This window comes from Schistocerca americana, chromosome 1, assembly GCF_021461395.2.
Source record: "Schistocerca americana isolate TAMUIC-IGC-003095 chromosome 1, iqSchAmer2.1, whole genome shotgun sequence".
Lineage (NCBI taxonomy): Eukaryota > Metazoa > Arthropoda > Insecta > Orthoptera > Acrididae > Schistocerca > Schistocerca americana.
In genome coordinates, this window is record NC_060119.1 from 1,166,744,269 (window position 1) to 1,166,757,155 (window position 12,887).

Genomic DNA, 12,887 nt, shown 5'->3' on the forward strand with positions numbered 1-12,887 from the left:
CCCCTCCGTTTAATAGGCGCTGCTCATGCATGGTTGTTTACGTCTTTGAGCGGGTTTAGTGAAATCTCTGAACAGTCAAAGGGACTGTGTCTGTGATGCAATATCCACGGTCAACGTCTGTCTTCAAGAGTAGTGGGAACAGGGGTGATGCAAAACGTTTTTTTGATGTGTGTGTCTAAATGATCTAGTAAAACGCGTCGGATGCTCTTTAAGATATTCACGGATGGTGCAGTTGTCCATACCAAAGCAGCAACGCCAGAAGACAATAAGAATACGCATAGTGACCAGCAGAGAAGTGATGAATTGTGGAGGCTCTCGCAGTTGATCCTGAACGTAAGATGTAACATACTGCGCATACGTAGGAAAAGAAATACACTGCTATTCAGCCACACTATTGATGACAAACAGCTGGAGACAATGTCTGCTGTATAGTATCTGAGCGTAACTATCCAGAGCGACCTTAAGTGGAATGACCACATAAAACAGATAGTGGAAAAATTAGATACCAGACCCAGATTCATCGAAAGAATCATACGGAAATGTAACTCAACCACGAAAGAAGCGGCTTATAAGACGCTTGTTCGCCCGAATCTTATGCATTGTTCATGTATCTGGGATCCCTATAAGGTAGGACTGATAGAGGAGACAGAGAAGACCCACCAAAGAGCGGCGCTTTTTGTGACGGGATCGTTTAGCTCGCGAGAAAGCGTTACGGTGATGCTAAACAAACTCCGCTGGCAGACGTAACAAGAGAGGCGTTGTGCATCACGGAGAGATTTACTTTTGAAATTTTGGGACAGCACTTTTCGGGAGTAGTCTGACAACATATTGTTTCGTCCCACATACACATCCCGTATTGACCACGAGGATAAAATGCTAGAAATTAGAGTCAATACAGAGTCTTACCGACTATCATTCTTGCCACGCACCATTCGCGAGTGGAAGAGAGGAGGGGTGAGATAGTGGTACCGAAAGTACCCTCCACCACACACCATTAGGTGGCTTACGAAGTATGACGTAGATATCACGAAGGACACGTCGCAACTTAAAGAAAGTTTTAATGTAGGCTGCAGCATTCACAGTGGTTCTCTGTTCCGTAGACTCCACCAGTAACACACCATGCGTATCACAGAACACTGTCACAAGCACTTCCTATCAGACTGAGTCACTCTGAATTTTTTTCGCTCTGAGGAACCATAGAGACCTCCTCGGTTTTGGGCGCATAGTGAGCCATATCTTGTGCGGCGTGACGCTTAAATCGATCCAATCTTGCCATCAAACTGTGACTGTCTGTTTCTTACGCACCCAGCGAACACTAACTTCGCTAAATTTCAGCGATCATTGAAAATATCGTACACCTCGCCATAGGAAATGTTGAACTACTGTGATAAGGTTCGCGGTTGCACACGCCGGTCGTTCAAAATGCTGCCTCAGTGGCTCCGACATTCTCCAGGGTTGCAACTGTTAGTGGCCGCCCGGAGCGTGACGAATGGTTCAAATGATTCAAATGGCTCTGAGCACTATGGGACTTAACATCTGAGGTCATCAGTCCCCTACAACTTAGAACTAGTTAAACCTAACTAACCTAAGGACATCACACACATCCATGCCCGAGGCAGGATTCGAACCTGCGACCGTAGCAGCAGCCCGGTTCCGGACTGAAGCGCCTAGAACCGCTCGGCCTGCGCGGCCAGCTCGTGACGAATCACTGAGGTTCATACGGCCCTCTTGGAAGAATGCACAACATTTGGAGATATTGCTACTGTGTACCCGTACACACCTCGCATGTGCCTGTCAATTTCATTTAGTTTATGCCCTTTGGCCTACAAATATCGAATTACACTTACAGGGGAACCTCCCCATCGCACCCCCCTCAGATTTAGTTATAAGTTGGCACAGTGAATAGGCCTTGAAAAACTGAACACAGATCAATCGAGAAAACAGGAAGAAGTTGTGTGGAACTCTGAAAAATTAAGCAAAATATACAAACTGAGTAATCCATGCGAATGAAATGCAACATCTGGGATAAGCACTACTCATGAGCGCAGTGGTCCCGTGGTAAGCGTGAGCAGCTGCGGAGCGAGAGGTTCTTGGTTCAAGTCTTCTTTCGAGCGAAAATTTTAATTTTTTATTTTCAGACAATTATCAAAGTTCAGACACTCACACATAATCAACTTCGCTCTCCAAAATTCTAGGACATGTTCAGATTTGCTTGGAAATATGCAGGATTTGACGGTCTACACACGGAAAAATTTGAAAACGTTAAAAACATATGTTTTGACAGAGCACAAGGAAAAGTGAGCGACTGTGAAACTGTTGGATTCATTTGTTGCAGTTTATGTGACAAACTCTTATGTTTTCATCACTTTTTTGGGAGTAATTATCACATCTACAAGAAAACCTAAATCGGGCAACGTAGAAGAATGTTTTTACCCATTCGTCAAGTGTACAAGTTACGTGGGTGTCGTATAGAATATATCAGACGTATTTTCCTGTGGAGGAATCGGTTGACCTATGACCTTGCGATCAAATGTTTTCGGTTCTCATTGAAGAGTCAAGTCCTTTCGTCTACTAATCGCACGGTTTTGCGGTGCGGTCGAAAAACACAGACACTAAACTTATTACAGTGAACAGAGACGTCAATGAACGAATGGACAGATCATAACTTTGCGAAAATAAAGAAAAATTTTTCGCTCGAGGGAGACTTGAACCAAGGACCTCTTGTTCCGCAGTTGCTCACGCTAACCACGGGACCACAGCGCTCCTGCAACCAATTTATGCTTGATGTGCGCTATCTTCGCATGGACTACTCAGTTTGTATATTTTGCTTATTTTTTTATAGTTCCACACAACTTCTTCCTGTTTTCTCGATTGATCTGTGTTCAGTTTTTCAAGGCCTATCCACTGTGCCAACTTATAACGAAATCTGAGGAGGGTGTGATGGGGAGGTTCCCTTGTTAGCTGCTCTTTACCTGTTGACGACATTAACATGCGCGCCATGTTTGTTTCTTAGTTCCGACTTCTCTAGCTAGAGCTGCACATGAAAGAAAAAAAAAAAAAAACGCTCTGTAGCACAAACGTCAGACTGTATCGTCCTGAAACTTCGACTTTCCAGTTGCAATACTAGGGGAGCAAAAAATTATTGTGCGTTACTTCTCTGATCTTACGTCGGATGTTATAAGGTGGTTCGAGGCATATGTCCCTGGCTAATGTCTCGCCTAGTTCAGCGGGAGACATCCTATAGGCAATAAATGCGTAGATATTTGGGTTTCGGAAACTGTTGAACTGTTTGTAGTAACCGCCTTACTTCGAGTTGTTACGTCGTCTGCTGCCTGACGCGTGTGCACGCCCCTGCCAGGCAGCGCAAGGGCGACAGTGTGTTGGCAGACGCCGTACGTCTTGGCCGCCGGCACGTTGTGGCGTGTAGCTGGCACGTGCAGCCGCGGGACGGGACGGGACGGGACCCCGGCGTCGCCCACCGCCGCCCACCGCCCGCGGCCGGCTGGGTGCTATTGATTGGGCGTGACACCGGCGCGGCGCGGCGCGACTCGGGAATGGCAAACACGCCACCGCCGCCCACCGGCGGGCGGACACGTGTGCGGCTACCGACTGCCGGCTGGCAGCTACTGCGTGCTTACTGCTCACGACCCGGGGCGGCGCGCCGGGTCTCAGGGGCAAGGGGGACGGGGCTAGAGGCAGATGCCGTGGCCGAGCATACTGCGAAGATCAAAAAGTCAGTATAAATTAAATTTCAAAACTTAATAAACCACGGAATAATGCAGATAGAGAGGTAAAAACTGACACACATGATTGGAATGTCATGGGGTTTTACTAGGGAAAAAAAAAAAAAGAAGTCCACAAAATGAGGTGCGTGAAAGATCTCTTGCGCGCGTCGTTTGGTGATGATCGTGTGCTCAGCCGCCACTTCCGTCATGCTTGGCCTCCATGTCCCCAGACCTCAGTCCGTGCGATTATTGGCTTTGGGGTTACCTGAAGTCGCAAATGTATCGTGATCGACCGATATCTCTAGGAATGCTGAAAGACAACATCCGACGCCAATGCCTCACCATAAATCCGGACATGCTTTACAGTGCTGTTCACAACATTATTCCTCGACTACAGCTATTGTTGAGGAATGATGGTGGACATATTGAGCATTTCCTGTAAAGAACATCATCTTTGCTCTGTCTTACTTTGTTATGCTAATTATTGCTATTCTGATCAGATGTAGCGCCATCTGTCGGGCTTTTTTTTAACTTTAGTATTTTTTTGGTTCTAATAAAACCCCATGTCATTCCAAGCATGTGTGTCAATTTGTACCTCTCTATCTACATTATTCTGTGATTTATTCAGTTTTCAAATTTATACTGACTTTTTGATCACCCGGTATATATATAGATCGAACAATTTGCTACACAGTGCTAAAGTAGTTACAGACACGTCAGGTTGTGACGTTCAAACAACTTTTGGGAATGTAGCAGGTTAACGTGCTCGACAACCATGTTTCAACATGTGAACAACCCGTCATTTTCAAGGCACTACTCGGGAAAAAGGCCTTTGAACGAGTGAAACTGAGTAAGATGAAAAAAAAAAATTGAAGCCGGTGCAATGGAAGAACTGGAGACTGAGAAGCTACAGCAAGGCAGAAAGGAACCATGCAACTAAGAAATAGCTGTTCTCTCTCGCAAACTCTATTCGAAAAACATACATTAGAAGCGAAACGCGCAGAAGGAAAGACGGTGTGAGGGAAGGAAGCAAAATACTTCACGGGTTGACAGAGTATGTGACGTTACTTCAGTGATTACAAAATCGAGTCAAATTAACGAGGAACGCAGCGGCATCGGCCCACTTACGATAAGTGCTGCCGTTTGTTGTTTTTGTACTGTGTACTGTTATGATAGCTTCTAATTATGGATAAGTTCGTAACAAGAAAGAAGAGGAAAACACATTCTGATTCGTCCACTTGCGTTATGTTGAGTTAAAAATATGTATGCGCTACTGTAATAGCCCAATCACCTATCTCCAGCAGTTTAATGTTTGCACTGGAGTCGTTGTTTGGAGACTGGTAGAAGTTTGTGATTGCAATAATTCAGTATTTCACAAGACAGCGAAGCGCTATACATCATCACCCTCAACATTAAATTAAAATAAGTGCATAAAAATGTACTTGGATTTGATTGAGTCGCCCGACAATCGCGATCATCTACAAAAATGCATCTCCTCCTTCTCCCTCTCTGTCCGCCTGCTCCTCCAGTCTCTGCCCTCCACCCCTTTCCTCTCTGTGTCCATCTCCCTACCTCGTCTCTCTCTGTCCACCTGCTCCTCTTCCCTTCCTCTGGCATCTCCTCCTCTCCAATCCCTCTGTCCATTCCTCTCCATCCTTGTCCATCTCCTCCTCTTTCTGTGATAATTACAATAATTAATTTAGGTTGAAATATTTCGTTTGCTGCAATTCTTGTAACATAAATAAATTGAATTAATTTACCTATCTCGTCCTTCCCCCTCGCTGTCTGTCCATCTCCTCAACCTCCCTTCTCTCTCCATATTATCACACTCAATAGTAGACCGGAGATTCAGACACGACAGTATCTCTTTCCACACTGTAACTACTATGTGCACAAAATTTGATTGGAATCGATCCAGGGGTTTAAAATGTGGCTTTTACCCATCGATTTTATCACATATGCACACATTTGTTATGTAATTCACGCTCATTTGTGCACATATTTCACCCGTATGTCTACCGAATTTCGTCCAGAAGTTTCATTTTCACGCAGCTCAATGTTTATGCTGTCCCATTTCCTCAATTTTGCACTGTACGGATATAATTTTGCAGGTACGTCCAGTAGTGTATATAGAGAGAAGGGAGGACAGGGGCATGGACAGACAGCAAGGAGGAAGAAGGAGATAGGCACAGATAGGAGGGGGAAAGGGACAGACAATAAGGGGGAAGGAGGAGATAGACGAAGATAGTAGGAGCAGATGGACAGATAGCAAAAGGTGAGGAGGATATAGGCACAGACAAGAGCAGGAGCTGGACAGAGATATGGGAGGGGGTAATGGACAGAGAGAGGGCAGGGGCAAATGGATAAAGGGCTGAAGGAGATAGACAGAGAAAGGAAAGAGCAGGAGATGGACAGTGACAGAGGGAAGAAGGGGCAGGTACACGGATAGAGCAGGAGGAGATACAGAGCCAGAGGAGGAGGAGAAGATGGGCAAAGCAAAGGAAGAGGAGGAGGACAGAGAGGGAAGAGACGAGGAGCTGGCGAAAAGGAAAGGGTGAAGATGGACAGGATGAGGAGGCGGAGGAGATCGGCAGAGAGAGGGGGTGGAGAAGACTGACGAAGAGAGGTAGAGGAGGAGATGGAATTAGACGGAAGAGGAGGAGATGGACATACAAGTTTGGAATAAATGAATAACAGGGCAAGTAGCAACATCCTGACAATTGTCGTCGCGGCGGCATTAATGTGTTATTTGAGCTGCTCCAGTGTTCGTAGCAGTGGCGGTGCGTAAACACGACCCTTAATGTACTCCACAGGAAAAAGTCACAAGGAGTTGCGTTAGGCGAACAGAGCCACATCATTCTCACCACTGCACACAATCCAACGATGCGGAAGTCCATCGTATAGGTAGCGTCGTACATCGATGCTCCAGTGATAGGATGCCCTGTCTTGTTGGAAGAGGAAAGGTTCAAAATCATCAGTTGTGGAAACATATCAAGGCAACACGTACCCGTCATAGAATTCTCATGCAAGAAAAGCGGCGTTTATAGCTTCGTGTGCGACATTGCACAGAAAATATTAAACTTCGTCGAATCTCGTTCATACCCTACACCTGCATGAGGATTTTCAGTGCCTGACACTCTCTTACTGTGGCGATTAACCTTTCCGGATAAACGGAAGATTGCACCATCGCTGAATATCAACTTGGAGGTGAAATGTTGGTTATCCTCAAATGCGTCCTTCATTGTGATACAAAACTGACGGCGCGGTTCATAATAGTTCGCTTGCAACTGTTGCACGATACGCAGACGGTACGGTCCGAAAAGCAATCGAAATACAGATTGCTGCTGTAGTCCGAGTTCGTGGCTTGCGCTAGCGCTTTTTTAGCTGAGTAAGAAACTTCCTCTCGCCCTCTCTACGACTACATCCAGTATACATGATCTACTTTCCTGCTTTGTCGACATTTTGTCAAGACACTGCAAAATGAAATGAGCTTTTGGCATCGTTGGCCGGGAGGCCCCATCCGGCGAAGTTCGGCCGCCAAGTGCAAGTCTTATTTCAGTCGACGCCACACTGGGAGACTTGCGCGTCGTTGACGAGGATGAAATGGTGATGGGGACAACACTACACCCAATCCTCGAGCGGAGAAAATCTCCGACCCGGCCGGGAATCGAAACCGGGACCGCTTGCAGGGGAAGCGAGCACGTTGCCACCCGGCTAAGCAGGTGTGCAAAACATTGCACTCGTACCGCTAAGTAGTAGTACAATGCAAACTCCGCGAGTTTACGGTTCTATTCATGCATCAGTCTTATTTGTACTTGCAATACTTCGAAAAATATATAACTATTAAAATGAATGAATCATGTATAATGGCCCTGCATATTCCAAAATCCTACAACAGTTCAATGTTAATTACTTCTGCTTACTATTCTCGTGTATTTTGTGAGTTGTGCAACATCTACGAATGAGTTCAGAATCAATCACAGAGCAGGCCCAGTAAACCGAAAGCTCATATTGTATCCACGAAACGAAAGCGTTGGGTTGTGTCAAATGTCTTCCGCGAAACATGGAATTTTGGATCAGTGGGTTTGAAGTGTGACACGGAAGCACTCAGCCAGTGGACACCGGAGTGCAAAATCCATGACAGAGAAAGCGCAAACGCCCGAATGCGCGCTATCGTCTCTCGGAAGATTCGCAACGGGACGTCAATTAGGACTGGAGTGACCACCAAATGTGATTACACGCGGTCGGCGCTAAGAGCCCGGGCTGCGAGCTGAGCTGGAATTAGCGACCAGAGCAGAGGCACCCGCGTTTCCGGGAAGGTGGACCACCACCTACACAGTCTCTCAGTGGAGCCCGCCTCCAGGAAGCAAGCATTCAGCCGCTTCCAGGATCTGCCACAAAACGCGCAGGTGTGCGACAGCTAAGTGCTAAGAATATCTCGCGACGCATAAACCCAGCCTTGTCCATACGAGCATTAATTCTACACAATAGCGCCCTTGATGGCGGAATACATCATCGTAGTCACACAAAAGGCTTGAGAGCGCACATGTGCACACAGTTCTTCGGATGGCTGCGGCGTGGCAGGGGAAAGTCACTGAGGTACTGAGATGAACTAACTGGGAACCAATGGCGCTTGGCGTGGAGTAGTGAAACAGAAGAACGCAGTCTCCATGACCGCCGACGCGTGAGTACGGGTGTGGACCGCGGTGATAGCTCCTCGTGGGGGGGGGGGGGGGGGATATTAGACGGCCGCGCGCCCTCAGGAACTTAGTCCGTTAGCGCACCTGACGATGGCGACACGTTTGATCGCCGAAACACTGTGCACGTTGGACGCTATGAACTGGCAGTATACCCGTGGACTCTTCGATCAACAAATACGCCGGGAGAAACTGGAGAATGACATCATGTACCCTTACGGGAAGGGTTCTCATCAAACAAAACGGTTTGGCGACGGGGGCGGACAGAAAATTTACGTCAACGCCATCACACACGCCGACGCTAGCATCACCGCGACCGCCGACTCGCGGCCACGGGCGCGAAACGCGGACGGAATGGCTTTCGGGGGCATGGAATATTTGTCGGCCGCGCGCCCTCAGGAACTCAGTTCGTCAGTACCCGACGATGACGACATGTTTGATAGCCGAAATATTGTGCCCGTTGGACAGTACGAACCGGCTGTACACCAGTGGACAGCTCGATCACGCAGATACTGGTAGTAGCCCACCGGGGTGAAGATCGGTTTGGGTTCTGAAGAAAGGCAGGAATGGATGAGGCAATACTGAGCCTAAAACTTATCTGGAAATACAGACTGAAGAACTAGGTTGCCAGGGGCTATAGGTTCTGTGGAGATATATTTGTTTCACAATTTCTATTGCTAAGGTGGTTGATGATATTGTAAGACGTCGTGGTCTCCTAGCCTTCATTGCTTACATATTGCGCCCTCACAATCATATTCCGCACTTCAAGACATTTCATTCAAACCCAAACTCGATAAGATAAAGTCAATGTTGTATGAATTCATGTAAACAATATGAAAATAACCAGTAAATCGCAAGTGCGCACCGAGATTGAAGTACTCGAGGCTGGCGTACACACACACACACACATTCAAGACACGACAGTCACAAAAGCTTTTAGTTCGAGAGAGGCAAACCGCACGCCAAGAGGCCGGTTCCTTCAGAGGACGAGTCAACCTATCTACGTCGGCCGGCGACCGCCCGTACTGCAGACAGCGTTTGCCCGAGTGAAAGGGAGAGCGACCCTGTGTTCGGCTTAAAAGCAAATTCCGCTACATTGTGTAGGAGCGCCCAGCCTACGGATTCTTTACAAACATAGCACGCAGTTTCAGAGGTTTTCACAGGGAGACAGCAAAGGCCAAACGCCGATGCTACAGATTTCCGGATTGGTCGCCTCAAAAGAAACGTCATTGGTTCAAATGGCTCTGAGCACTATGGGACTCAACTGCTGTGGTCATCAGTCCCCTAGAACTTAGAACTACTTAAACTTAACTAACCTAAGGACATCACACACATCCATGCCCGAGGCAGGATTCGAACCTGCGACCGTAGCAGTTGCACGGTTCCAGACTGCGCGCCTAGAACCGCGAGACCACCGCGGCCGGCAGAAACGTCATTCTCCCGTTTTAGAAGAGCAATGCTGATTCGGAGACGATATTCCTGACGCCTTGAGCTGAAGGAGTAATGGAAGCGACCGAGAGATATACCCCTTCACGTCTGGCGTGGAAAGGGGCCGTTCTGTTGTCGCTCTTGGAGCGAGAACACGCAATGAGAGTGTGCGCGCTGGTACGTGTACTCAAAGAGCGAGGAACAAGTCTCTCCTCAGTACTTCACTGGGAGACCACATCTGTCGAAAGCGAATCGGAGTGTGACTCTATATTGAGTCCTTGCGATTAAGCGGTGTTCACTACGTTGGCCGCCACACTCATTGTGCGGTGTGAACGGACAGAGTTATAGTTAAACGCCTGCAAGCGAAATTTTGAGTGGCATCGCGGTGGACTGGTTATCTGACCAGTGTACCACGCCAGACTAGAGGCGAATAGGAGTCTTTGACTTCATCAAGGTGTACGGAGAGTTTGATTGGCGAAGGTCAATCCATGTAGAACGAGAGTTATCTTACTTGTCAGCAGTAAGCGGCGCAGACAGCAGTCATTGCAGCTCACGGTATTGTGCGCTACAGCTATTGCGAGCCCCGTATTTCCTCCACAACAGTACACTTCACTGCATTTCACACGTGACAGCCTCGACTGTACCTAGCAACGTTCTAACGGATAATTATTCAAGCTGAGTAGGTGCGCCTCTCATCCCTTCTGCCAAGTCAACAACAATCTTAAACTTTGTATAGAAATTTCATTAGTGAATCGTATCCTTGAGAGGTAACTTCACATTCCGAAAAGAATACGGAAATAACTTGTTCAGTTCATCACTTAAAGTTCCATTGTGATTTCTCAGAACTTTTGCAAAAAAAATAATTTTCGTTAGTTTCATGTTTTTCTTACACTAACTAGCACTACTCCAGTACCCAAGTATCCCACTAGTTACGTAAGAAATTTTGTGAATTTTTGTGTCATTTCCTTACAGCGGACGACTCCAGGAGATATTTATTGCCGAACGTTTTTCAGGCATTTCTCTTTATAACGTTAGGAGCGTCTGTCTGACTTCTGTAGTAGTGTGGGGGTGGAAATTGCATCTTGCAGGAGCCACAGGGTAAAGGGTACATCTCAGATTAATCCGTTACGCAGAATGACAGAATAGCACCCACACACTCACAATATTACCTGTTCTACTTTTGCTGCATTTCTCCGAACATGTCTTGGAAAGTGTTGCTTCAGACTTTCTCGATCGTCCAATTGTAGAAATGGTTCCCGGTGGAGAGTTCGGGTGTCGTTGCGCAATTGCCCCAAAATTTCATCGGCATAACTGGCCTTCATCTTCAGGTGTGAAGAACACACTGCTGAGTTACGACTGAAGTGTCTTATTTATGCCAATCCAAGTAGGAAACGCGCAAGCTTGAAGGAATCATAATTGGTGACCAATAACGAAAAATTCCTAACTGTAACGGTAAGCACAGCTGCGTCACCTGCCGGATGGTGAACCAAGGGCTTCGGCGTAAAGGGCCGCCGTTATTACTCTGCGCTGAAGTCGGCCACGCCACAGTCTTCTGTCGGAAAACGCGTGGCGAAATATGCGTCCGAGCTGGCGTGTGACAAAACCCCCGAACGGTCGTCGGAATATTTAAGTCGCCACCGAAGCGCCGTTCGTTGTATGACCAACAGTTTCCCTCTATATACAATGTGACTTTAATATTTCCAGCGCTGGATCCCCCGCTAGGCTAAGCTGGAGTCCGTTGGCACGATTCGCCGCGCTGCGAATTTCCAATGCTTCTTGAATCGCATTATCCCAGTAGAGACATGTCGATGAAAAAGTTTTGGTATTTTTGCAGTCGATATTGTGCCCCAAACTGAGACGATGCTCGACCATTGCATGTTTCTCTGGCTTGTCCAGACATTTCAAAGTCTAACAGCCATCGTAAACAATGCTCAGATACTGTAAATGAAGACTGTACTATAACGATTGCCCTCTGAATTGTTCGTGAGTCTGACAGTCTAGACTGCTCTCCACATTACAAATGCCAAGAACCTGAATGAAAACTGTCACTGTATTCTGTTCGGTTTTGTCGGCACAGTCATACTGGCTCGGAATAAAGGCGTTTTGGAAATTTTGCTTTATTATGCTTACTTGCGACTTCGATTAACTTGTTCTCGTAACATTGTCATAAATTCACTGCGCTACGACGGAGACGAAGAAATACTTGCTGGAGGAAGTTCTGATGAGTCTGAGGCAGACGTCTCTCATAAATAACTTGTACGTTACGCTAGAATGCACTCCGCGTCGTCTAACTGCTGACTACAGATTACCCAGAACTCCATTAACAGAAGCGGCAGAGAGCTTAGGAGCAGTCCAGGCGCTGGAAACAAATTAGCAGCATCCACAAACTGTTATTAAGATAGCAATTTATTTAACACTTGAGTGGTCCTTATTAGTTTCCTTTTATATCTTATTAAAAAAAAGGCACTTTATGAGTCTGCTGGCGTGAGCTTCAGATCATATGCTAAATACTATTTAAGAGTTCTCGGCACTGAAATGAAATTTTAAAACATAGATTGATTCTTTCAATGAAGAGGACAGGAACCAGCCACTTCTGATAATGCTGTTTATTTAAGTGAACAGCAGCGTAACAGGCCTCGAACAGACAGGTTCATCTTCAGATGGCTGTTCGCATCAAAATGGACAAAACAGTAAATAGCATTATCAATAGGGCTCGTTGCTGTCTTTTTCACTGAAAGAATCAACGTACATTTTGTACACGGGCAGGTCGTAAATGTAAATTTTCGACAAAACAGCATTTAATCTTAAAATACTTATACTATACACTAACGGTAGTTATACAATTAACTACCACCTCGAAAAGATGAAAGTTCATCTACATCTACATCCATACTCCGCAAGCCATCTGACGGTGTGTGGCGGAGGGTTCCTTGAGTACCTCTATCAGTTCTCCCTCCTATTCAAGTCTCGTATTGTTCGTGGAAAGAAAGATTGTCGGTATGCCTCTGTGTGGGCTCTAATCTCTCTGATTTTATCC